We start from the raw sequence: 24,823 nt of genomic DNA, 5'->3' as shown, positions 1-24,823 counted from the left end.
TGAATGTTGGAGACAGGAAAGGAGACAGGCGTGCGGCTAGGCTACATGGCTAGTCTGCACAGGAGGCTGGTTGCTAGGCTACATGGCTAGTCTGCACAGGTGGCCAGTTGCTAGGCTACATGGCTAGTCTGCATAGGAGGCCGGTCCCTAGGCTACATGGCTAGTCTGCATAGGAGGCCGGTCCCTAGGCTACATGGCTAGTCTGCACAGAACGCAGGTCACTAGGCTACATGGCTATTCTGCACAGGTGGCCAGTCGCTAGGCTACATGGCTAGTCTGAATAGGAGGCCGGTCCCTAGGCTACATGGCTAGTCTGCATAGGAGGCTGGTCCCTAGGCTACATGGCTAGTCTGCACAGAAGGCAGGTCGCTAGGCTACATGGCTAGTCTGCACAGAAGGCAGGTCGCTAGGCTACATGGCTAGTCTGCACAGAAGGCCTGTAGCCCTTGACTGGTACATCACTGGCATTTCTTATTAAGCGTGGTGCTACAATACTACAGCGGGCAAAAGGGGTCTAATGACTGAACAATGACGGCTCCAGTGCCACTGCGCCGGTCTGCACACACTCCCCCATACAATCTTAGCGGATGTCAGCCATGATGGACCTGCTAAACCATGGGGAACCTTCAGTGAAAGTGCCCACATCATACTTGGTAAGGTCCAAACCACCAGGTCCCCTTCTCACCTCAGGCACAAAAGATCCAAATCCAGGGGAGTAAAGAGCCATTTACAGCAGGGGTTCCATTTTATGCTAGGGGATCCAGATCACCCATCTTTTTCCACTCGAGGAGACACACAGACGAGACAACAGATGTTTAAATGCCAAGAACTTAATTTGACTTTTAACTAGTTGCTTAACTTAGTGAAAAAAATAAAAGGCGGAGTTCCCACATGTCATCATTACATAATTATATGAAAAATCAAGCAAGTTCAAACAGCACTTGTTGATGGTATCTGACTGTTAAATCGAACGCCTATTGGCCTATTGGCTGGAGCAGATGCATTGCTGCCTAGAAAAGGGCTTTTACTAATCACCTTTATTTTCCAGTGGTAATTGCCCTGCTGTCACTGGCACTTGCTTCTCCGTTCGTCAGGGTCCCTGCCCTTTGGAGAAACTGCTGGCTCTTCTCTGAAAACACCCAGCATGCACCTGTGCTTGAACGGGCAAGTTTTTCTGATGAAATCTGTTTACTCTGAATGTTAGAATTGCTTTCAGTAATTAGGCTTATTTTAATTCATCTTTTTTTTGGAAGGCAAAAAAATATGTTTTTTTTTTGAGAGAGAGTGATATCATCTTCAGATTGTGCTGGGACAGGGAGAGGCAGGCATTAGCCCCGGGAATTCGCGGCGGTAACCAGGACTCTCCGTCACCGCAGCAAGAATTTCAGTTTTCCCAAGCGCAACCGCTGTAATTTGACCTACATCGCATTTTTCTGTCGCTGCATTTTGAGGCCGGCGGCCGCGTCAGACGGACAATGGGCTGCGGCGACTTTGAAGTTTTGGGGGAACAAAAGTCTGGTGGGGGGACAGCATAAGAGATACCCTCACGGCAGGACACCCCAAGTCAAAAGAAAAACAAATACTTTGGGCTTGGGGGGGGTAGGGGGGGGCACTCAGGCCCCGTCTGAGTGTCCAGCAGATCAAGCAGCGGTGGGGAGGAACTCTTTCTGGATTTTGGCGGGAATGATGGATGGGTTCAGGGGTATGCCTATTCACATGGAGATGTTACATCATAAATATTTACACAGTGCCGCCGTTTCCATGTTGCCTCTGCTTGTTTTGACACACTGGGAGAAAAAAGGAGAGAGAAAATGAGCAGGAAGGAGGACAAGTAGACAGAGAGGTGTCTGGGGCTTCTGCTATTCGCCGGCATAGTCATGAGGAGACAAAACAAAAATCACGTAACAGGGGCAGGGTTTAGGAGGCGAGCGGATCTACCCATAGTATACACGGTCCTAACAGCGTTTATCCGGAGAGTCAATATTCCAGCATGCAGAACGCAGAGGTGCTACCAGGATGTACATGAAAAAGGGATGGGTTTGTAATGCATCGAAAACCCTCAGAGTCATAGCTGACTGAAGAGGCTGCTTGTCCTAAAATCAAAGCACACCTCTGCCTGGAAGAAGTGATGTTCACGGTAGCACAGGGCACAAGGGATGGGGCTCCCAGCCCATCGAATGGCTCACACAGAGATGTCATTTAGTCTTTCTGAATGTTTTTGGGTAGCAGGAGGAAGCCTGCAGGAAGCCCACGCAACAGGGAGAACGGGCAGACTCCACACAGCCAGAGCAGGGATTCACAGCTGCCTACCAACACCTAACCCTAAGCCTAACCCTAAGCCTAACCCTTTAGCCTCACTCCCCCCTAATTTCCACTTTTTATTAAAGTGTAACGTTCTATTCGAGTAAAGCTGATGGCCGCTGTATTGCAGCCCATCGTGTGAAACAGGAAAACCAGGCTGACTGAAGGAAGGGGCGGATTCCATGGATAAATACAGGCGTGGAAACAGCGCTGAGAGTGAAACACCAGCCCGTTTACAGGTGTATGGCCTCCAGGCCCCAAAGGAGCCAAGCTGGGGGGTGGGGAGACACGGGAGTTTGACATTGCTGTGCATAAAACCAATATGTAATTTTTAATTTTTTGCAATGAGCACAATTAGAAACTGCTGGCTCCCTGAGGAAGCACCAGCCAATGAAAACAAATCTGGCAGTTTAATTTTCTTCCCACTGTTTGAGAGAGAATCCATTCAGAGGCATCTTGATGCAAGCTAGGGGAACACATGGCGGGGGGGGGATGGGGGGTGTCACGCAGGGGTGGGTGGGTGCACTCGTCCCATGTCAGAAGCGGTCAGGCTTTCTGATTAGCTGAATTAAATACATCAAAACCCGATTAGGCTAACAAGGCCCTGCCTCATCAGACCTAGGGTCCAGCCCTGGAGCCGGGGAGCTTGCTGTGCTTTGAAGGCACCCAGGGAACCACCTGAAGGAGCCTGGCACCCCAATCTGCCGACTCTGAAACTCGGGGGAAGTTATGGTAAAAAAAACATGCTTTGTGTGGCATTTCATGCTTTGTGTGGCATTTGAGTCCTGCATGCACAATATCCTCCCTCGGGTCCCGACCATACACTTAAGTGAATGGGGGCATGCATGTTTCTCATCATGTCACACTACCCCCGTCAACCCAGTGTTCCAAAAGGCCCTCCCCCCACTTGGGGTGGGGGTGGAGGGGACTGAACATTCTGCAGCTTGCTCTGCCCAAATGAGCCCACTGTAGTTCAGTGCCACTCTGTAGCTGCTACATCGCTCTCCTGGTTAGTGCCCCCCCTCCCCGACTCACCAGGTTTACATGTTTTGGGACATTATGCATTTGGCCATAATCATTGTTCAACCCCCCCACCCTTTACCCCCACGGTCTGAGGTCCGCTTCCGGTCCCGTTTGATGCTCCGCTGATATTTCATGCCGCTTCACGGATAACCTCCCGTGTGAAAAGGGCAATCTATCGATTTCTGTGACCGAGCTGCAGAAACCTGGCATGCTGGGGTCCTGCAGGCCAGACAGGAACACCCCCCCCCCCCACGGTCAGTCCCTCACTTGAAGAGACACTGCAGAAGGGCAGGACGCAACGGACACTGCGCCGCACACTCCCGCGCAAATAAATAAATAAACACACAGACAAACAAACGACCTACATCATGGGAAGTTAATCAGTTGGAAAATAAAATGGTGCGATTCTAATAAGTCATTTGTCAATTTTTACAACTTGGGACACATCGATCCGCAGGGATTAATGAAGACGCTCGGCTTTGTTGCGGATGCGGAGGGTGAGGGACATCATCGCTCACGCCCAGCCGGGCCTGGCCTACCTCGCTCTCTCTCTGTGCTGCAGTCAGTCCCTCTCTGCGAGGGCTCACTTCATCCTGGGAAAAAAGAGAGAGAAAGAAAGAGAAATAAGAATTAAACTTGGAAGGTGGGGGGTGAGTTTGCGATGCCAGGAACCATGGAGACGTTGAAGAAGACAAGTCCTTCAGAGTGTGACGAGAAGCCGACCAGTGTCTTTGATGGTCAGAGGAAGCTCAACACATCAACCACCTGCTATTTCTGAGAGAAACGTTAGATTGATAACATTGACACTGAGTCTATTTTTATGCGGTCCGATGTTCTCCTGACGCAGTGCAGATGTGATTCTGCACCCTTCTAAACAATGATGTCACATTCTGACCCCTCTGGAGATCCAGCGACCTTATGGTCAGTGTATCAGCAGAACGGAGTGTACAGGTCAAGGACCCCACACCCCCCTCACCACAAACCGTCCTCAGACAGAAGCCAAATGAGCGTGGAGCCTGCTTAGCCAGTTTTGTGAATATTTCAACGCAGCTTGCCAATGGTAATTTACTTAGAATCAGTAATCCTACAATCTGATTGAGGGAAGGTCGTTATTATCCGGCATGACCTTGGAGAAGCTGGCGTCTGCGGCTGTCAGGCCCAGAGAGGCCTTCGCAAGCTGACTTCACCGGGATCTGCCCCGAGAAAGCACATTTTCCGGAAAGCAGGTTGTGGCCACGCTCGGTAAGGTGACGCAGCAAATCAACAGCTAAGAAGTGACACATCCGGCTCTGCAGATTAATCTTTCATGTTTTTAATGGCAATGAATAGTTTACAGTTACAAAACCGTTTGTGTTACCAAACAACTCAGCAGAGACGAGCAGCCGGTGTTTATAGATTCTTCGTTTTTGCAATTTCAACCAATCGTGGGAGCGTTTCAAAATAAAATAAAAATTCAAGGAATGGGGGGGAAAAAATGCTGAAACGAGTTCATTTTTAGCTGATTCCAGTGTTGGGGGAAGAAGGCAGGTTGGAATTCTTATTGCAGAAAGCTTGCTTTTCAGATTAAATTTTCATGGCTTAATAACTTACAGTGTTTACTGTTGATTAACAAGAAGCTTAGATGTCTATTGGCAAATTAAAGGGCTGTTTATTTTTGTAAATTCTATGCCCCGCGCCTTCCGCCAGAGCCGCGCGGGAACCCACGGCAAACACGTGCGCTCACACTGAACCAGTCGAGTTAGCGAAACTATTTGCAAAAGTCGACTAACCTTGAGAGCACGAGGAGGCGAGGGGGGGTGGGGGGGAGCAAGAAAGTAATAATAATTCCAACCTGATCTTCCTACTTATTTTATATCTCCCCTCAGCAACCTAACTTCTACTCGGCAACACTGCAGTTATTAATTCATGAGGCACTAATTAGTTCTTTGTTTAATTTTGTGTTAAACAGACTGACCAGAATGATAACGACTTGTGCTGTAGCGCCAGGGTCCCGCGCCGTTCCTGTTTGCCGCGACTGGGGACCGGCGTGCCACTGCCGTGATGAACCCAATTCCCTTCTAAGTTGCACTTCATTAAGTCAAAATGTGACAAGGAGCTTAGAGAATGAAAAGGCAGATCTGATCGTACATAACAATTCAGGCCGGTAAGTTTGGTCTGGGGTGGGGGGGAGCCTGCAAATTCCGGCATGTATGTTGCTAATTTTCTATTTTTAAGCCTTGGGGGCCGCCTTTCATTTTCCTTTAATTGTTTTTGCTCTGAGTGGCAGCGTCATCCTCTCAAATTGCAGCTTCAATCAACCCGCCCGATCAAACCCCTGAACAGCACCTCAGCTGGTGGATAAACAACGGGGTCGCCCTCCTCGCGTGGTGCAGGTGGGTGGGCATGGGGTGGGCGCCAGTGAGGAGGCCGTGGTGGCGAGGCGGTTATGGCCGGCCACTTTACAGACACGCCACTGGGTCCAGAAAACAGGAGAGGCCATCAAACAAACAAACAAGTAGCAAGAAAACAGGAAAAAAAACAAGATGTAGAATTTTGACGTTTTCTTGGCATCACCACACGGGGAACCTGCAGGACGGGCTGCTGCCGTCATGCCATATCTGAGATGCCTCAGAACACCGAGTGTTTTTAAAGAGCGTCTCCGTGAAAAACGCTCACATTAGCGCTGTCAAGCGTCTGTCGGCTACCTGCGTTCTGTTCATTAGCAGATCTGAATTAAAATGTTACATTAACGTACTCTTGGTGTTACATCAGACTGCCTGGTATATTTCTGCCATCTATTATGAAGATAAATATTGACTTTTTTTCCTCGTCTCAAAGGCAAGTTCGAAATGTGGAAGTTATTTGCCCAGTTTAGAAATACACCCACTGGCAAAATGATTAAACCAGCTCATGGCTGTACAGTACAACTGGAAGGACAGGCACTTTCGAAACATCTTCACAGAGCTGGGAATGACATCTCACCGGTGATTTATTCACCGGCGCGGGTAAACAAACAAGGCATGGATGGAGAGAGAGAGAGAGAGCCGGGTGGAGGAAGAGAGGGAGGGAGAGGAAAAGAAAAAAAAAACAGCATTCAGAATGGAGTACAATGGCACTCAGGTCAGTAATTAGAAACTCTGTTTGCACAGTAATAATTTTAATATATTCATCAGGAAACAGGGCACGCCTGGCATTATAAACCTCCGGCAGGAAGACAGCCTGCATTGGCCTCAGACAGCACAGAGCAAGGACCCTCAGAGACACACGGGTTCAAGCACAGACCTTTCCTCCCCCTCCAAGGGACAGTTAGGCGGAGAAGGGGAAACTCTGAATGTCCCCCAACTGCAGTTTCGTTTTCTCCTGAACTGAGACAGCCATAATCCTGAGGGGACATACAGTGCCGCCTCATCTTTGTAGAATTTCAGACCAGGCTTGGACCATCACAGTCCAACCCTACGACAGCAAATAGTGCAGGGAGAGAAATCAGTAGTAAATGTGAGCGTGTTTGTCACTGTAGGTGGGGCTGATCCCCCAGAAAGGCGTCCTGACAGAAAGCCAGCTCCCACCTCCACGGAAGCCTCCGACAGCACTCAAACTCTGAGATGAGTTTTGTGCAAAAATAGCCAGGATTAAATTCAAACGTGAAATACAACTACAGGAATATGTTCAGAATTATGTTCATTTAATGCGACCAAAACATGCCACACGACGGTCATCGAACAGGAGCCCATCGAATGTGGGGGTTCCCCACTGGACATCCAGTCAAGAGCCTTGCCTGAATGGTGCTTGTGATAAAAAAAAAAAAGTTTTCACTATGATTAAAAAAACGAAATATACCATTGTGCTGAACACTCTTAATGTAACAATTCCCTTTGTTGTGTTTCCATTGTGTTTTGCTTCCTGGTTTCATTGTTTACCTACAAACTGGGGGGAAAAAAACAACGAAAAAGTTGTAGAAATCCAAGACAAATAAAGAGGGTGGATAATTAGGCGTAGGGAGTCAGTGCGGGTTTTCCCGTCTCCTGGTCTTGCACCTCCACCAGGAACATGCTCCTTCGAATCTCCCCCCTGAATGGACCCGGGAACAATGGTGGGGTGGGGGTGGAGGGGACTGAACATTTATTAAATAACACCGCTCATGCATATTTCTGACAGAACCAAGCAGGCCCCCTTTTTTGCTGTCAATTCTCTGCGCCGCCCTCCCCGGCCCGTAGGGGGCGACGGCATGGGGTTCCCGGGCAGCTGCCACCCCAGCCGGGGACCTCGGCTCTTCTGGCCTAATTTTTGTCTCCCCCCAACCCCCAACAATGTTTGAAATGGCGGGGTCCACGCAGGAGCAAAGAAAAGGCCAGGGGTGTGTGCAACAAGTGCCAGCGCCATGGAAACCGGCGTTTTCCGAAAAAAATATTCCTTTTTATCCCCTTTGAGGAGCTGTCACCGGGGCGATGTGAGCATCACGCGACCCCGGGCCTGGCCGTGACAAAGCCTATTTTCTGCCTCATACTTGATTGATTAAAAAACTTTTTAGGAAAACCATGTTAAAGGACAAAAAAAGTGACACGGCGAAGAATGGGCTGGGGCTGAGTCCCTATCAGACCGTTTCCCGGGTAATAATACAGGCAAAGAAGGGGGGGGTGGGGTGATGGTTTAAAAAAAACATTTGAAAACGCTGCGATAATCTCCTCAAAAGCAGGGTCAGGCAGAGCATGAAAGTTGACAACAATGCCGATTAAGACGATTATAATATGCCTGGTGGTTGGGGGGGGGGGGAGGCAATCTACAAGCAGGGATATGCGCAGGCACAAACGGCACCCTGCCCCGGGTTAAAACTACGCTCTGCTCCCTGAATCCACATACATACCCGAAACCCCGCTCCCGTGTTCCCAGTCCTGCCCACATTCACACCCGAAACCCCGTTCCCGTGTTCCCAGTCCTGCCCACATTCACACCCGAAACCCCGCTCCCGTGTTTCCAGTCCTGCCCACATTCACACCCGAAACCCTGTACCGTGTTCCCTGTCCTGCCCACATTCACACCCGAAACCCTGTACCGTGTTCCCTGTCCTGCCCACATTCACACCCGAAACCCCGCTCCCGTGTTCCCAGTCCTGCCCACATTCACACCCGAAACCCTGTACCGTGTTCCCTGTCCTGCCCACATTCACACCCGAAACCCTGTACCGTGTTCCCAGTCCTGCCCACATTCACACCCGAAACCCTGTACCGTGTTCCCTGTCCTGCCCACATTCACACCCGAAACCCTGTACCGTGTTCCCAGTCCTGCCCACATTCACACCTGAAACCCTGTACCGTGTTCCCCGTCCTGCCCACATTCACACTCAAAACCCCGCTCCCGTGTTCCCAGTCCTGCCCACATTCATACCCGAAACCCCGCTCCCGTGTTCCCAGTCCTGCCCACATTCACACCCGAAACCCCGTTCCCGTGTTCCCCATCCTGCCCACATTCACACCCAAAACCCCGCTACCATGTTCCCAGTCCTGCCCACATTCACACCTGAAACCCTGTACCGTGTTCCCAGTCCTGCCCACATTCACACCCGAAACCCCGCTCCCGTGTTCCCAGTCCTGCCCACATTCACACGCGAAACCCTGTACCGTGTTCCCCGTCCTGCTCACATTCACACTCAAAACCCCGCTCCCGTGTTCCCAGTCCTACCCATATTCATATCCGAAACCCCGCTCCCGTATTCCCAGTCCTGCCCACATTCACACCCGAAACCCCATTCCCGTGTTCCCCGTCCTGCCCACATTCACACCCGAAACCCCGCTACCGTGTTCCAAGTCCTGCCCACATTCACACCCGATCCTGACCACAACTCTGTGGGAGCTGGCCCCAGTCAGGTCGTTACGAGGATACTACCATAGCACTTGAAGCACTATGTATGAGGGGCACCTCTAATTCACTCCGTAAATTTGTTCAACAGCAGCGTCGAGTCAGTTCACAGCAGCACTTCTTGATAAAACCTCCTTGCAGTAACCAAATCTTTTTCCGTTTAGACCACATCTCCGTGACCATTTACTAGACTGTCACCATCCCCCCACGTCATCTCAGGCACCCCGTATGTGCTGTTTCATCACACCTGGCACTCCTAGACAGGTGATTGTCTCCAGAGGAACCACCTTGGGGGCGGGGCACAATATGCAGGCTGGGGCTGCCCCACCCCTACAAACATTCCCTTATTTACAAAAAAGGAAAAGGACTCCAAAAAAATGTGGCTTTTTGGGCCCGTCTCTCTGCCCGGGCTGTTAAATATGGCGGTGTCGAGGTTAAAAGTATCATTACGGCAGTTTCCGCGCCGGCAAGATAAACAGGGCACATTTAGCAGGGAGACGGTTCCCCGCCTAATGCGACCCTCGCAACCGTTACGTGGAGAATTAGTATTCTGGCTTTGGCGATCCTCGGCACAAAAAAGGCCCGACCGAATCCCCAAGGCGGGGGTGTCAGGCAGAAAATGACGAAAATCTGCTCCTTGACAGGGAGTCATTTATATTTTAGCTTCGTTCCATTATCTTAACGAATCCATCATCAGCCAATGCAATATTAACAGCAGAAAATCAACTCATTAGATCCAGGGGGATTTAATCAAGATTGCAATCATGTATGCGCTTCCTGGAGAGTTTGATTTTTTTTTTTCTTTTTGGTCCTTTCCACATAATTGGCGCATCTCAGATCTTAATAAATTATTCTCCATCTCAGATTGATGCCTTTTTTTCCCCTGCCTCTCTCATGCCACGCTCCTGCTCACCCTGACTATAATATTTACCATAAACATGATTATGTCATGGGCACACAGTTTAAAATGGCCTTCAGCTAGCTCCGAGAGGTAATTGGCTTCTCCATTTCTCTCCAGTTTCCTTGCTAATTGCCAAATGATATTGCTAACTGTTTCCCAAGGAGGGGGGGGGAATAACGTTTCCTTTTGGACAGCTGGATTATTTTTGATTTTTTTCGGCCCGCTGTTTGCTAAGCCTGAAGGGACTGACATGTTGGACCAGCCTGGTTAGTGGTGAGTCTGTACAGCTGATCTTGCAAAAACCTGCTCACAAGCCACACTGAATGACACACTATCACTATTACTGAATGGCATTTAGACGTTAATATTATACATGAACCATGATGCTCATCAGAAAACACGGACTGAAAATGGATGGATGGGTGGATGGATGGATAGATGGATGGATTGTTGGATGGATGGAGGGGTATATAGGCACACGTTCATATATCATTTTCATCATGATATAAAACCATAAAAAGCGAGGCGATGATGGAGGTGAGGGGAACGACCCCGAGCTATTACCTCAGAGGAATGACCCAGCCACCGAGGGCCGGCCTGCATACGGCGACAGATGCACCAGCGCCTTTTAAACAAAGCTGATTATAAACACAAAGCTTTGGTGCAAAAATCCAGCAAGGCTCAGCGATTTTGAACCTTGTGGATGGGTCAGAATCAGAAACGTCCAGAAGGAAAAGCCGGGAGCTGATTGGTGGACCGCCGCTGAAGCTTCACCAATCTCACGTAGGAAAACGGTAGCAAGCGGCTCAGAGTGGATGTGGGGTTGTTAAGAGCCATCGGTGTCACAGATTCTTTTACAAAGTTAAGCCTAGTTGTCTGTAGGGTTCATGTAACAACCTGAGATGTCATTGGCTTGCACTATTGACTCTTTTTGCACTATATTGATGACAATAAATCATGCATGTAGATTTTATTTTTAACTGAATTTTGCAGGAACATTGTTTCCTAAGAATGCTTTCACACAGCAAAAAATACATTTAAAAATTTATTTTAAAAACAGTACTAATGATATGCAAACCAAAGTAAAAATCAAAGTGTCAGCCAATCTCAGAGCACGACTCCAAACCGCAAATCCCTCTGCAAACTATCAGGGATAGCTGCTTATGGTGACACATCTCGGCATACGCGTGCCTGCATGTGCCATCCTGGCCTGGCCAGGGCCCCCCACGCCTCTCCTCAGCTGGGGGGCTTTCCTCCAGGCCCCCAAAAGTGTAAAAATGGGGGAAAAGCTCTTTAATCTGCCCGAGGGACAGAGCCCCTTGTGGAGGGCATAACCTGACCTTGTCACTCCCAGTTAAAGTTCCTGTCTGTCCTGCGGCATAAAGCCTGTACCCCCCCCACCTCAACACCCCCTCGCCAAAGGCCTGTGTAACAGCTAAAGTTAATCCCCTCACCCACCATGTCCCTCTTAGGTATCCAGTTGTAAATCCCGGCCTCTCAGTAAAGCAATCTCGCGGTTTTTTATCTTGATTTATGAGATTATCGGGGACGGCCATGTCTCTAGCAAACGCGCTAATCCTAATCGGAACAGACACGTATTAGAGCTGAACAAGAGGAGCCAGACCGGCTTGCCGTCCACTTACAGACCCAGCCAGCCACTGCTGTCCACGTTCCTGAGTGTGCTTGTGGGGGTGTGTGTGCATAAAGATGACAAATAGAAAAGTGTAATCCTGGCACGTGGAAACACCCCAGGGGCCTGCAGTAGAGAATCCATCCCCCATTCCATTTTTTTCCCATTCAAATTAGTCATTGCACCAAGGGCAATTATCGCGGATAAAAAAATGTGTTTGAGTAAAATCTCCTTCCACCATTAATTCAAATATCATAAAGAAATGAGAGTGCACAGCACTCCTCAGGATACGGCACTCCTTAAGTTACAGCACTCCTTAGGATACAGTACTCCTCAGCACGCACTACTCCTTAGGACACAGCGCTCCTCGCGACACAACACTAATCAGCACAGAGCCCTCCTCAGCAAACAGCCATCCTCAGGACACAGTACTCCTCAGCACGCACTACTCCTTAGGACACAGCGCTCCTCGCGACACAACACTAATCAGCACAGAGCCCTCCTCAGCAAACAGCCATCCTCAGGACACAGTACTCCTCAGCACGCACTACTCCTTAGGACACAGCGCTCCTCGCGACACAACACTAATCAGCACAGAGCCCTCCTCAGCAAACAGCCATCCTCAGGACACAGTACTCCTCAGCACGCACTAGTCCTTAGGACACAGCGCTCCTCGCGACACAACACTAATCAGCACAGAGCCCTCCTCAGCAAACAGCCATCCTCAGGACACAGTACTCCTCAGCACGCACTACTCCTTAGGACACAGCGCTCCTCGCGACACAACACTAATCAGCACAGAGCCCTCCTCAGCAAACAGCCATCCTCAGGACACAGTACTCCTCAGCACGCACTACTCCTTAGGACACAGCGCTCCTCGCGACACAACACTAATCAGCACAGAGCCCTCCTCAGCAAACAGCCATCCTCAGGACACAGTACTCCTCAGCACGCACTACTCCTTAGGACACAGCGCTCCTCGCGACACAACACTAATCAGCACAGAGCCCTCCTCAGCAAACAGCCATCCTCAGGACACAGTACTCCTCAGCACGCACTACTCCTTAGGACACAGCGCTCCTCGCGACACAACACTAATCAGCACAGAGCCCTCCTCAGCAAACAGCCATCCTCAGGACACAGTACTCCTCAGCACGCACTACTCCTTAGGACACAGCGCTCCTCGCGACACAACACTAATCAGCACAGAGCCCTCCTCAGCAAACAGCCATCCTCAGGACACAGTACTCCTCAGCACGCACTAGTCCTTAGGACACAGCGCTCCTCGCGACACAACACTAATCAGCACAGAGCCCTCCTCAGCAAACAGCCATCCTCAGGACACAGTACTCCTCAGCACGCACTACTCCTTAGGACACAGCGCTCCTCGCGACACAACACTAATCAGCACAGAGCCCTCCTCAGCAAACAGCCATCCTCAGGACACAGTACTCCTCAGCACGCACTACTCCTTAGGACACAGCGCTCCTCGCGACACAACACTAATCAGCACAGAGCCCTCCTCAGCAAACAGCCATCCTCAGGACACAGTACTCCTCAGCACGCACTACTCCTTAGGACACAGCGCTCCTCGCGACACAACACTAATCAGCACAGAGCCCTCCTCAGCAAACAGCCATCCTCAGGACACAGTACTCCTCAGCACACAGCACTTAGGACACAGTACTAATCAGCAGACCGCTCTGCTCAGAATACTATGCATCATTGCATATTAATTATGAATCAGCAGTCAAAGGCTCTTGGATTCTGGTATTCGGCCCGAAGCCTTTTGGATGATGCATATTGACCCCTGATATGTGGCCTGGTCAGGGTTAAACACTCCACACCCGCTGCCCTGGGATCAGGTTCAGAAGCCTCATATTGCTGTCATTACTAAAAAAAAACTTAAAAAGAACGAATGGGAGACTGAAATGTCCTGGTTTAATAATAAATAATAATAACAGAGACAGTGCCTTAAGGTGTGTGTAAATGTGCATGTAATATAGATGTAGCTGGTCTCTCCCATGCCTCAGGCTGGCTGGCCGGGATGCGGTGAGCACGGGGCTGAAATGCGGCAGCCGCCACGGCGACAGGATCCCGGGATGTTATTGAACGAGCCAGACCTCGAATCCAGGGTATAGCTGCAGCCGCGCCTGGCGCCGTCTCAGTCAATCAGTGTCTGGGGATAGCCGGGGGGGCTCCCACCAGGGTACAAGGAGCGCAGTGCCAAAGCACGTGCGGGCGTGTGTCTCTGCCTGTCTATGTGTGTCTCTGCCTGTCTATGTGTGTCTCGGCCTGTCTGTGTGTGTCTCTGCCTGTCTATGTGTGTCTCTGCCTGTCTATGTGTGTCTCAGCCTGTCTGTGTGTGTCTCTGCCTGTCTGTGTCTCTGCCTGTCTATGTGTGTCTCTGCCTGTCTATGTGTGTCTCTGCCTGTCTATGTGTGTGTGTGTCTGCCTGTTTGTGTGTGTCTCTGCTTGTCTGTGTCTCTACCTGTCTTTCTGTGTGTCTCTGCCTGTCTATGTGTGTCTCTGCCTGTCTATGTGTGTCTCGGCCTGTCTGTGTGTGTCTCTGCCTGTCTGTGTCTCTGCCTGTCTATGTGTGTGTGTGTCTGCCTGTTTGTGTGTGTCTCTGCTTGTCTGTGTCTCTACCTGTCTTTCTGTGTGTCTCTGCCTGTCTGTGTCTCTGCCTGTCTATGTGTGTGTGTGTCTGCCTGTTTGTGTGTGTCTCTGCTTGTCTGTGTCTCTGCCTGTCTATGTGTGTCTCTGCCTGTCTGTGTGTGTGTCTCTGCCTGTCTGTGTGTCTCGGCCTGTCTGTGTGTGTCTCTGCCTGTCTGTGTGTCTCTGCTTGTCTGTGTGTCTCTGCTTGTCTGTGTCTCTACCTGTCTTTGTGTGTGTCTCTGCCTGTCTTGGTGTGTCTGTGCCTGTCTATCTGTATGTGTATATCTCTGCCTTCTTGTCTGTGTGTCTGCATGTTTGTGTGTCTTTGCATGTTTGTGTCTGTGTTTGTGTGTGTATTTTTGTGTGTGTATTTTTGTCTGCAAGTCTGTGTGTGTGGGTGTCTGTTTGTGTGTGTCTGTGTGTTTTTGTCTGCGTGTTTGTGTCTGTGTGCTTTTGTCTGCGTGTTTGTGTCTGTGTGCTTTTGTCTGCGTGTTTGTGTCTGTGTGCTTTTGTCTGCGTGTTTGTGTCTGTGCCTGCACGTGCCCGGTTACCCCGCATGTCCCCGGGCTAGGTGCAGGCAGAACAGTTGGAGATGTGACAGTACCGTCTGCTCCCAGAGTGGCCCGTTTGCTTCCCTGTGTGTGGGGGGGGCAGCCCGACCGCCACCTTTTCTGAGTTTCAGCTCTGCTTGTGACATGTGATGAATGTTTGGGTCCCCAACAGAAACAGGCACACTGTCCGGTCACAGTGGCCAGACTCGCTGTCCCCCTGTATGCATCTCCATTCCCATTCCTCATGTTTGCACGTTTCACGACAGGAGGCAGAGGCCGTCCTCCCTCTGACAGCATCTCAGTCGCAAGTCAGGTGACCCCCCCACTGACCGCGCCCCGCGTTCACCACCTGGTCCCCCTGATCTGTCTCACACCCACACCTTCGGCATATCCGTCGACCACCGCCGTCCCCGGGATGGACCGCAACCACGTGCCCCCCCCCGTGCCAGGATGGAACTGCCTCAGGGTCGAGGTGGGGGGCATTCTCATGTCCAGATGGCTGAAGAGATTCCCCATCTCGCTCGCTTGCGTCCCCTGTGGCGGTTTAAGGAGACGCTGGCTTCCGTGACAGTCAAACATGAGGCCTCTCAGCTTGTGAGACCGGATCCTGGGAAGCCCTTATTCCACACGGAATCGTTTATGGAGATCTCTGTCATCTGTGATCACCCTGTAATTCAAAACTGCCACCTGCTCTGCTCAGACACATAAAAATCCATCCCCACGGTGCTGCTGTCCCTCCTTCTCTTGCTGTCCTGCTGTCCCTCCTTCTCCTGCTGTCCCTTCTTCTCCTGCTGTCCCTCCTTCTCCTGCTGTCCTGCTGTCCCTCCTTCTCTTGCTGTCCTGCTGTCCCTCCTTCTCTTGCTGTCCTGCTGTCCCTCCTTCTCCTGCTGTCCAGCTGTCCCTCCTTCTCCTGCTAACCCTCCTTCTCCTGCTGTCCCTTCTTCTCCTGCTGTCCCTCCTTCTCCTGCTGTCCTGCTGTCCCTCCTTCTCCTGCTGTCCAGCTGTCCCTTCTTCTCCTGCTGTCCCTCCTTCTCCTGCTGTCCTGCTGTCCCTCCTTCTCCTGCTGTCCAGCTGTCCCTCCTTCTCCTGCTGTCCAGCTGTCCCTCCTTCTCCTGCTGTCCTGCTGTCCCTCCTTCTCCTGCTGTCCAGCTGTCCCTTCTTCTCCTGCTGTCCCTCCTTCTCCTGCTGTCCTGCTGTCCCTCCTTCTCCTGCTGTCCAGCTGTCCCTCCTTCTCCTGCTGTCCAGCTGTCCCTCCTTCTCCTGCTGTCCTGCTGTCCCTCCTTCTCCTGCTGTCCCTCCTTCTCCTGCTGTCTAACTTCTTTTCCCAAAAAGGTTGGCCGTGTTGCTGACCCACACGGGGGCTGAAAGAGCTTTTCACGCTTAGCTCAACACGAACGTGTTCTATGTCGTGTTAGAAGATAACATGCATAGACTTCACTTCTAATAAGACAGGGGCTCCCGTAAACTTGCTAATATAGGGGGCCTTCAAACCAACTTCTCAATAAGGTAAAAAATAGTGTGGAAATAGTCCAAACAACAATGTGATGGGAGTACAAATGTCAGTCTTGGCATCGCAGTCTTGGCTTGGAAGCGGCCTGGCTGCAGGATCCACATTGCAATGGCGCCTGAAGAACCTGCAGAGGACCTGCTGCATTTCTCATACAGCAGCAAACGTGCCACGCCACAGGACGAGGATCAAGCAGCAGGCAGGAGGCTGCGGCCTGTGTGGGGGCCGTCGGGGCAACAGAGGGTTTAACGTGGGTTGATGGAGAGCAGATCCTGGTAGGGAGGGTGACGAGGCCCACAGCCGGCAGGGGCCCGCACTGTGGCCGTTGGGGGGGGGGGGGGGTGACTATGAGACGGGGACTGAAACGCAGAAAGGACACCAGGCTGAATGGGGAGGGGTGGCTGATAGATTTCCCCCCCCCCCAGCTCCGGGGTCTGGGCCATGTTCTCCAAGCTATCAGGAGGCAGCCACTTGTCCAGCAGAGCACCTGACTAACCCCCCCACCCCACGCTGCTGCTATATTTGTATCCCTCTAATCGCCTCTGCGGCCTCCAATCTTTCCACTTTCTTGCAAATTTATCACCAGACTGAAAAGCCGCTGCCAGACCCTAAGTGCCTCACCCCTTTAAATTAAACAGCGGCATTTCTGATAAAGTCACTAAATTCCTTATCTTGCTGCCCTGAGGGAGCGTTTAAAGGCAAAGTGTCACTTTTCCTAAACCTGGGGGCGGGGGGGAGCAGGGAGGGGCGCTCCTTGTCCCCTTATGGGGTAGAAACGGGCCTGCTCTTACCCGCAGAAGCTAAAGCCCACTTACTACCTTGCAGGCGAGTCGGATAATGGTCTAGGTTGAGGACTCACTTTCCCGCACTGGGCCCCACGTGTCCGAACTTTTCGGCATTGGGCATTCCCGTCCACCTCTTGGCATCCTGACGCCGTGTGGCCTGGTGTCACGCCAGATCGACGTGCTGACCTTAGCAGTGTGGCAGGAAGAGGCAGCGACACAGCAGGAAACAATCTGGCTTCCTTTTCGCCTCTGTGGCCCCCTTGTGTCTGCACTTCTTCATCAAAGCTAACGGCTCTGCTCTGATTGGCTGCAGCGGCCTTCACAGATCTTCATCAAAGCTTACAGCTCTGCTCTGATTGGCCGCTGGGGCCTTCACGGCTCTTCACCCAAGCATACGGCTCTGCTCTGATTGACTGCAGCGGCCTTCACGGATCTTCATCAAAGCTTACGGCTCTGCTCTGATTGGCCGCTGCCGCCTTCACGTATCTTCACCCAAGCATACGGCTCTGCTCTGATTGGCTGCAGTGGCCTTCACAGATCTTCACCCAAGCATACGGCTCAGCTCTGATTGACTGCAGTGGCCTTCACAGATCTTCACCCAAGCATACGGCTCTGCTCTGATTGGCTGCAGCGGCCTTCACAGATCTTCATCAAAGCTTACAGCTCTGCTCTGATTCCGGCTGTTTTGGGGCCTGTGAGTTACACTGCCTCTGATTTAGCACGACGTACCTCAGGCATTTAAAATCAGTTTAAAAGCAGACTTTTAAAAAAGCTGTCTCTCTATAGCATGGGATTAAAGTTGGCGGTTAACAATGCAGCCAGCACTGCGGCTGGAAATCGCACCCCGAAAGGTCACATGTCTCCCCCATGCAGCGGCAGAACCGTGCCCAAGATGACCAAGAACATGGGGCGAAGTCTATCTGAGGGGCTAAATGGTTCTGAGAAGCCAGTCACTCACAGAGAAGCGTGTGCTGAGCAGGGAAAGCCGGCAGCCCTGCGGCTCTGCGGCCCTGCGGCTCTCTCCATGGGGGGACACTTCACCATGACCGATTCTCGCTATGTATATTCATGCATATTTTTAGCTCCATCAATGGGTTGTGACCTTTACTTGGTTAAAGTGCTGGTACAAAGGACGGAAAAACTAGTTGAGCTGCTAGATTAAAGGTGTGTGACTCTTTCTATAGAGAATGTTTCAATTGCTTTGTTGTCCCAGGGAATGTAATAATGTTGCGGACACAGCAGTCAGGGCCGTAGAGCGGGAGTGCGAGCCCCCCCAGCCCCGGGAAGCATGTCACTGTCCCCCCCCCCCCCCCCCCCCCCGTTAGTCCACTGTAACACCGTCCTGTGAATAAATTTCCTTTTTGCCTGCCCAGAGCTGGGAGATGCATTACCTAATATGGGACCGCCTGCTTTCTGGGTTATTTTGAGTGTGTGTGATAATACACACCCCCACCCCCCACCACCAACACCCCCCACTACAGATTCCTGTGCTTCTGGCCTGCGGAGCTGCATATTTGTCAACAACAAAACAGGAGTCTGGGGTCAGCGGGGGCCGGGTGGGCCGCTTCTCGTGACGGCGACCTGGCTGAGGGGCTCACCTTCACGTTCGGGGTGGGGGGGGGGGAGGGAGTTAGCTGGTGTAACCTCTGAAGGTTTATTTAAGCTGCCCGGCCTCAGTAATGTATAATACAGTGAGCTGCGTGGGCTGCTTTGGGGACAAGCGCCTGCTAACTATGTCCCTGTAATATTAGCATCTGCTGCTCCGCCATCAGAGCTGGTCCATCGTTTTCCAAGCTGTCACCTCGCCTTCCCACGGCCTTTCTCCGCTCTTTCCTTTCCTCGCCTTTCCCTATCTTTCCCCCTCTATTTCCTAGGCTGCCACAGGCCATTCCTGCCCATTTCCCAGCCCTTCCTGAGCTGCCTGCCCTTCACTCTTACGTACCTTTATTTCTTCCTCTTTACTTTGTACCCTTCAGTGTTTTCTTTCCCTACCTCCTTCTCAGGACTCTTCAAACCTTTCCTAGTCTCCGTCCAGCATTTCCTTATTCCTTTACTGGTCTTTCCCTGACCTGTTCCAGTCTTTCCATTACCTTCTCAGGCTCCTTCACAGCAGTCTTTACATAACCCTTTCCCAACTCATCCCCACTTTGCTGGGACCTTTTCCAGTGTTCCCATATCTTTGTTTGGCTCCTTCCCAGTCTTTCCCCAGCCTCTCCCTTACTCTTTCCATAGCCCTTTCCCATTTCCCAGTCTTTCCTCTAGCCATTTCCTAAGCTTTCTGTATCTTTCCTGCACTCTTTCCCAGCTCTTCACCAGTATTCCCCTTACACTTTTCCTAACCCTCTTGCAGTCTTTCCATGTTTCCTTTAGCTCCTTCCAGAATTCACCTTCCCCATTCCCAGTCATTCTTAGCCCCTTCTACATAGTTCCATTAGTCGACAAGTTTTAGAACCTGAAGTGGGCGATGGAAATGGAGCCCAGCAGTGGTTCCAAACCCACCTGGATCCACTGCAAAACATCAGTTGAAAAATGTTCTTTTTTTATGTCATAGAAACATTTTATAATCTTCCCTTTCAATGTCAGAAACCTCTGTTGACATTCCCTTACCGCCGACCGTCACTGTGCTTCCCGATTGTCTCTCGTCCACCTGCCTATCGCCCCTAAAACGCTTTTGTTGTTTCTTCCTCTCTTTTTCTCTTGAAATGAGAGTTAAAACAACCTGTTCCTCATCAGAAGGTCGAAAAACAGGCAAACAAAGTAGAGTAAAAGTGAAGGCGTTTGGCTGAAGCCTTCTTGTCTGCTTCCAAGCTCCTGGGGAGAACGAGGTGCCCCCCCGCCACCAAAGGAAGGCAGCAAGGGCGCATGCTGGTCAAGAGAGGCTGTTTACGTGTGGGGGGGGGGCAGCACAGATACTCGGGGCGGCCTCACTGCTCCTGTTTATTTATCGGTTCGGAAATATTTGCACACAAGGACTTGGTGAATTATTTAGACATGACAAGGGGGGCAGCAGGTCCCACGTGCAGAGCTCTGAGCCGCTGGTGTGCTCGATGGCGCCCTCTTGACCTCTCCTGGGTAATAACGCATCTGCGTTTAACCTGCCGGCTGCCGCGGGAAGGAAAGATCAAGTATTCAGGTGACTCCCTGGCCGGCACATGGAACTGTAGTGCTTCCCGTGGCCAGAGGGAGGGTGGTTCTTAGGCACACTTGTGAAATGGATCCGATCATTTCTAAGCAGATTTGAAGCTAGAGTAGTGTTTGCCCCCCCCCCCCCCCCCATACAGCTCTCAGGAACGGGCAAAGGCGTCTTCTGAGAAATACCCCCCCCCTACTTCCTTTTGCCGCTTGTGCGCTGTGCCAAGGGACCTTGCCCGCACACGGCGGCGCATTTCCCGAGGTTAAAAGTGTTGGAACCAACCCCCCCCCAGGTCACATTCACTCTGCGCCTGTGACTGTCGAGCTCACAGAGTCATCAATGGCCGTGGAAAAGTGGCACGGGCTGTCCCGTCTTCCTGGGGAAGAGATATTTGCGTCTCTGCATTCCAGGGGAAGTGCAAGGACACCGACAGCATGGCGGTGGGGGGGGGGGGGGGCATTTACAGCACCCCCAGCTGCGGCAAAGCAGGGAAAGCGGCCCTAAGAGGAACCTGCTGGAATGTGGTTTCGATGGGACAGTGTGTGCGGCAAGCCTGTGACGCCCCATGTGACACGTCCCAGAGGGATTTCCAGAAACACCAAGTCAACGTCGACAGAAAAGAAAAAAACTGATTCCTGAATATTTCAATTAATGACACCCGTGCCCTCCTTCAGAAAAACACAATCAATCAAACATAATCATCACTATCACTGTCCTTTAACAAAGCACCCGCCCCTCCCCCCCCCACCAGCAAATTAAAGGTTCGCCCCCAATGACAATAAACATTCAAGGCAAAGGTCAGAAACTGTGCCTTTAAAAATAGCTCTGAAGAAAAAGTAACTTCCCTTCAGCCGATCAACCTCAAAACAACCAGAAAACACAATAGGAGAGAAAAACCAGCTGCAGGAGCGTGTAAACAAGCGAGCGCGCGAGGCCTAGCACACGGCAGACAGCCCTGCAGACAGCCCTACAGACAGCCCTGCAGACAGCCCTACAGACAGCCCTGCAGACAGCCCTGCAGACAGCCCTACAGACAGCCCTGCAGACAGCCCTGCAGACAGCCCTGCAGACGGCTGCGTGCACTTCTTCTTTTGTTTTTGAAGTGCAATAGCTGACACTAACCTGGCGTACAGACTAACCCCTGAGCCGTCGATCTTCTGCGGCAGCCCCATTTTCATTTTTAGTTTTGCCTATTTTTGACGACCTTGCTTGAAGCTCCCCCCTCCCGGCCAAAGCGATTATTTTCGCCGCGTTGACACTCCAGACCTGCAAAAGGATCTCCGGCGCCTAGATTTAGTGGCCAAAGCGGCTACGTTATTTAGACGCTGCTCCCTGGGAACCGATAAAAATGAAGAGCGAGCGTTAGCGCTGCGTCCGGCTCGGACGGCAAACGCACACTGCTCCTCCGCCGTCAAAGTCTGTTATTATTACACATTGACCGGGGCAGAACATACAAAGTAATTTTGATATTTTTACGTGGCAAGGGTTTGTAGCCAGTTAGAATTTCAGGAGGAGGAACTAACTGGTCAGTTAGCCATCTGCCCCGCTGAAGGGAACGCGGCACATGGCACCCGTGAGCGCCATCTTTGCCGGGGAGTATCTGTGGGGGCCCTCGTGCAGGTTGGGGAATTCTGCGAGCCCGATCTCCAGCCGCAGACGAGGCGGCGTGAAAGGAAAAAACAGCGTCAGGAGGAACTCTTCAGGGACGTTGAGGAGTGTGCAATGTCTTTGGGATAATTGGAGAGAGAGACAGAGAGCGAGAGAGAGAGAGAGAAATGGAGAGAGAGAAGGAGAGGGAGAGAGAGAGAGTGAAAAAACTAAGGACGGGATATAAAGAAAAAAAAAATGACCAAACATGTGGCTGATGTGAATCCCTCCTGTAGTAAAGTACATAACTTCAATATAATAAATAAAATTTGAGGATTAGCTAAAAAAAATATCATAACAGTGAATGAAGTGACACAGAAGTGCATGGAGAAAGGCGCGAATGCCGAGGCGGGGCTCTCTGGGTGACGGACATGGTGCTCGGCCCGGCTGTGCCCCTCCAGCAGCCTGGGGGGGCTTCCTGAGCACTTCCCCCGTCTGGGAGGGCTGGCGTGACGCCATGTCCCTGGCCGCGCCGCCCGTCGCTGCGCTCTGGGAGCCAGGCGCATTCGACAGGGTCTTGGTCACCTTGACTGTTGTTGCCATGGCGCTGTACACAAACAGATCCACGCCCAGGCATTTACCAAATAAGGCGTCATGGGAGAATCACTAACGAAATGAGCACAGGACTAAAGTGCTATACATTTGAAAGACATTTCAAGCTTGCTGGTGTCAGCATTGGCATAACACCGCAAGGCAAACCCTCTCCTTTGTATCTGAGACCTCAATCTAACAAATAATAGAGACGTACTATAGCATGAGTGCAACACAAAGGATATACGCCTCCTGTCCTGCGTTCTTCCTGGGGCAGATCTGGCCCCTGTTCCCCCGCTGTTTACGGAAAGAACCCCCAAGACCTTGTGGCTCAGGGTCTCTGAGACTCCTCAATCAGACTGAATTAGTTTAATTCTAAGTGTGACCTTCACACACCTTCCACGAACACGGCGGAATCGGGGGCCGGCAAGTCGCCGATCCTGTCTGCCGCGTGACCCCGGCAGCTGTGAGCTTCCAGGAGTTCAAACGACTTGTGCGTGGGGGCACTGCTATTTACATAATCCTTCAGAGACAGTCCCCCGCATCCTAATCTAATTATTCACCGACGTGGTCCCTAACGGCACAGCCTGGGCGACACAAAGCCATCCCATTAGTGTCCACGCCCCCCTCAATCGTACCGAACCGAACCAATGTCACCCCCCCACACCCTCTGCCACCACCGCCGGCTCATGCCGATGCAGACGGCCTAGCAGTGACCGGCACCCCCAACCCCGAGAGGTTGCCTTATGCCAGAAGAATCGGATCTCCACAGAAAGGAACGGCGGTGGGGGGTGGGAGCTTCCTGAAACGTGAGCGCCATCACCTCTACAGTGTATCCAACGCTGTCTGGACAAGCGTAAAGAAAGACAGAGGGTGAGTTTCCTGACAAAAGTCAAGAAGAGGCAGGAAAGCGGGAACTGAATGGAAGGAGGAGGAGACGAATAGTGATCCGGGGGAACAGCGACGCCTCACTTCAGGGTCCCATGAATGACACTATGGCCGTGCTTGTGAGGCAAGGGGCTCGGGCCTGGAAATACCCACAATGCACTGTCAATCTGACAGCGTTTACACTGACGTAGCACTTAGGAGCCATAAAACTGACAGTCGGCCGTGCCGAGGAAGCAGGGAGGGGGACACGCTTCCGCAAAGGCGTCGACTTTTAGGCACCTAAGACATGCCAGCTACAGGGCGGTCTGCATTATCCCTGCATGCTAACCCGAGGTGACCTGGAGGACGGCGGCAGATAGGGATGGGCTACAGGGCGGTCTGCATCATCCCTGCATGCTAACCCGAGGTGACCTGGAGGACGGCGGCAGATAGGGACGGGCTACAGGGCGGTCTGCATCATCCCTGCATGCTAACCCGAGGTGACCTGAAATAATTTACGCCCAGACGAGGCTTCTGCCCCCCGACTCCCCTGGAAAACCTTCACATGCCCAACCATGGAACAATCTGGAAGGTTGCGGATGCTGTATCCCTGAGACTCGCCACTGCTGCGTGTTTCACCCGCATGTGTCTTAAGCGTTGGCAAATGACAGACATTAGCAATTAGAAGCACTTAATTCTGAACTGCAGAAAATGAGATGGTCTGTTACACCCCCCTCCCCCCCACTGTCTGTGTTAATTGGGTGAAACCCCCGCCCCCCGCCCCCCCCCCCCCCCAGCTGGCCGTTCCTCCCTTGTATGTGCCTGGGAGAAAAGGGTTAATCCCAGGAAGCAGAGACACCCACGCAAAGTTTACATCTGATCTGCAGTCAGTTTTCAATGACTTTCCCTTTTCCCCACTACGAAATAAACTGTTTTATGTCTCCAAATATGCAGATCATTTTGCTTAATGAAAGATGCTTGACGTCTCAGATCCAATTAATATGCAAATTCGACGAGGATTTATTTGTGACATTCTGTATGGATGAGAGAAAACAAAAAAGCCTCTTAACAGTAACACTAATTGCTGTGACTGATTGTCACATATCATCATTCACCCTGAATCTCCTAAATACCAAATTTCAGATAAAAATTCTCCTCTGCTCTTCGCTGGACGCATTTGCAAATGAGCCGCTCTCATAGAATGGCAGACAGATATTTTTGTATGCGTGTGTCCATAAACAATGACAGAAAGGCCATACACAGAGATTTTAGTTTATTTTTGATTACAATGCAACTCTTTTTCCCATAGATTGCCTATAAAACATGATTTTCGGAGGACACTGATACCACATGATGATAACATCAAAAGAATAACATCATCTTCATTAAGTACATATGCAATTTAACTATTACTCTAATTAAAATGACAAACTTAACAAAATTGTGGCTCCTTGTCC

At 51.3% G+C, this 24,823-nt stretch overlaps 1 protein-coding gene across 2 annotated transcripts in view; it reads right to left on the bottom strand.

Moving 5' to 3' along the window:
* Positions 1–24,823, bottom strand: part of casz1 (castor zinc finger 1) — a 200,497-nt gene that overhangs the window by 92,196 nt on the left and 83,478 nt on the right. For both annotated transcript variants that reach the window (XM_072713361.1, XM_072713362.1), the window contains one exon: positions 3,864–3,917. The gene's annotated coding sequence lies outside the window, so the exon portion shown is untranslated. The remainder of the gene's footprint in view (positions 1–3,863; positions 3,918–24,823) is intronic.

Source organism: Paramormyrops kingsleyae, chromosome 6 (assembly GCF_048594095.1).
Source record: "Paramormyrops kingsleyae isolate MSU_618 chromosome 6, PKINGS_0.4, whole genome shotgun sequence".
Taxonomy (NCBI): Eukaryota; Metazoa; Chordata; class Actinopteri; order Osteoglossiformes; family Mormyridae; genus Paramormyrops; species Paramormyrops kingsleyae.
Note: the sequence above shows the minus strand (reverse complement) of the source record. Positions and strands in the feature narration are given on the sequence as shown.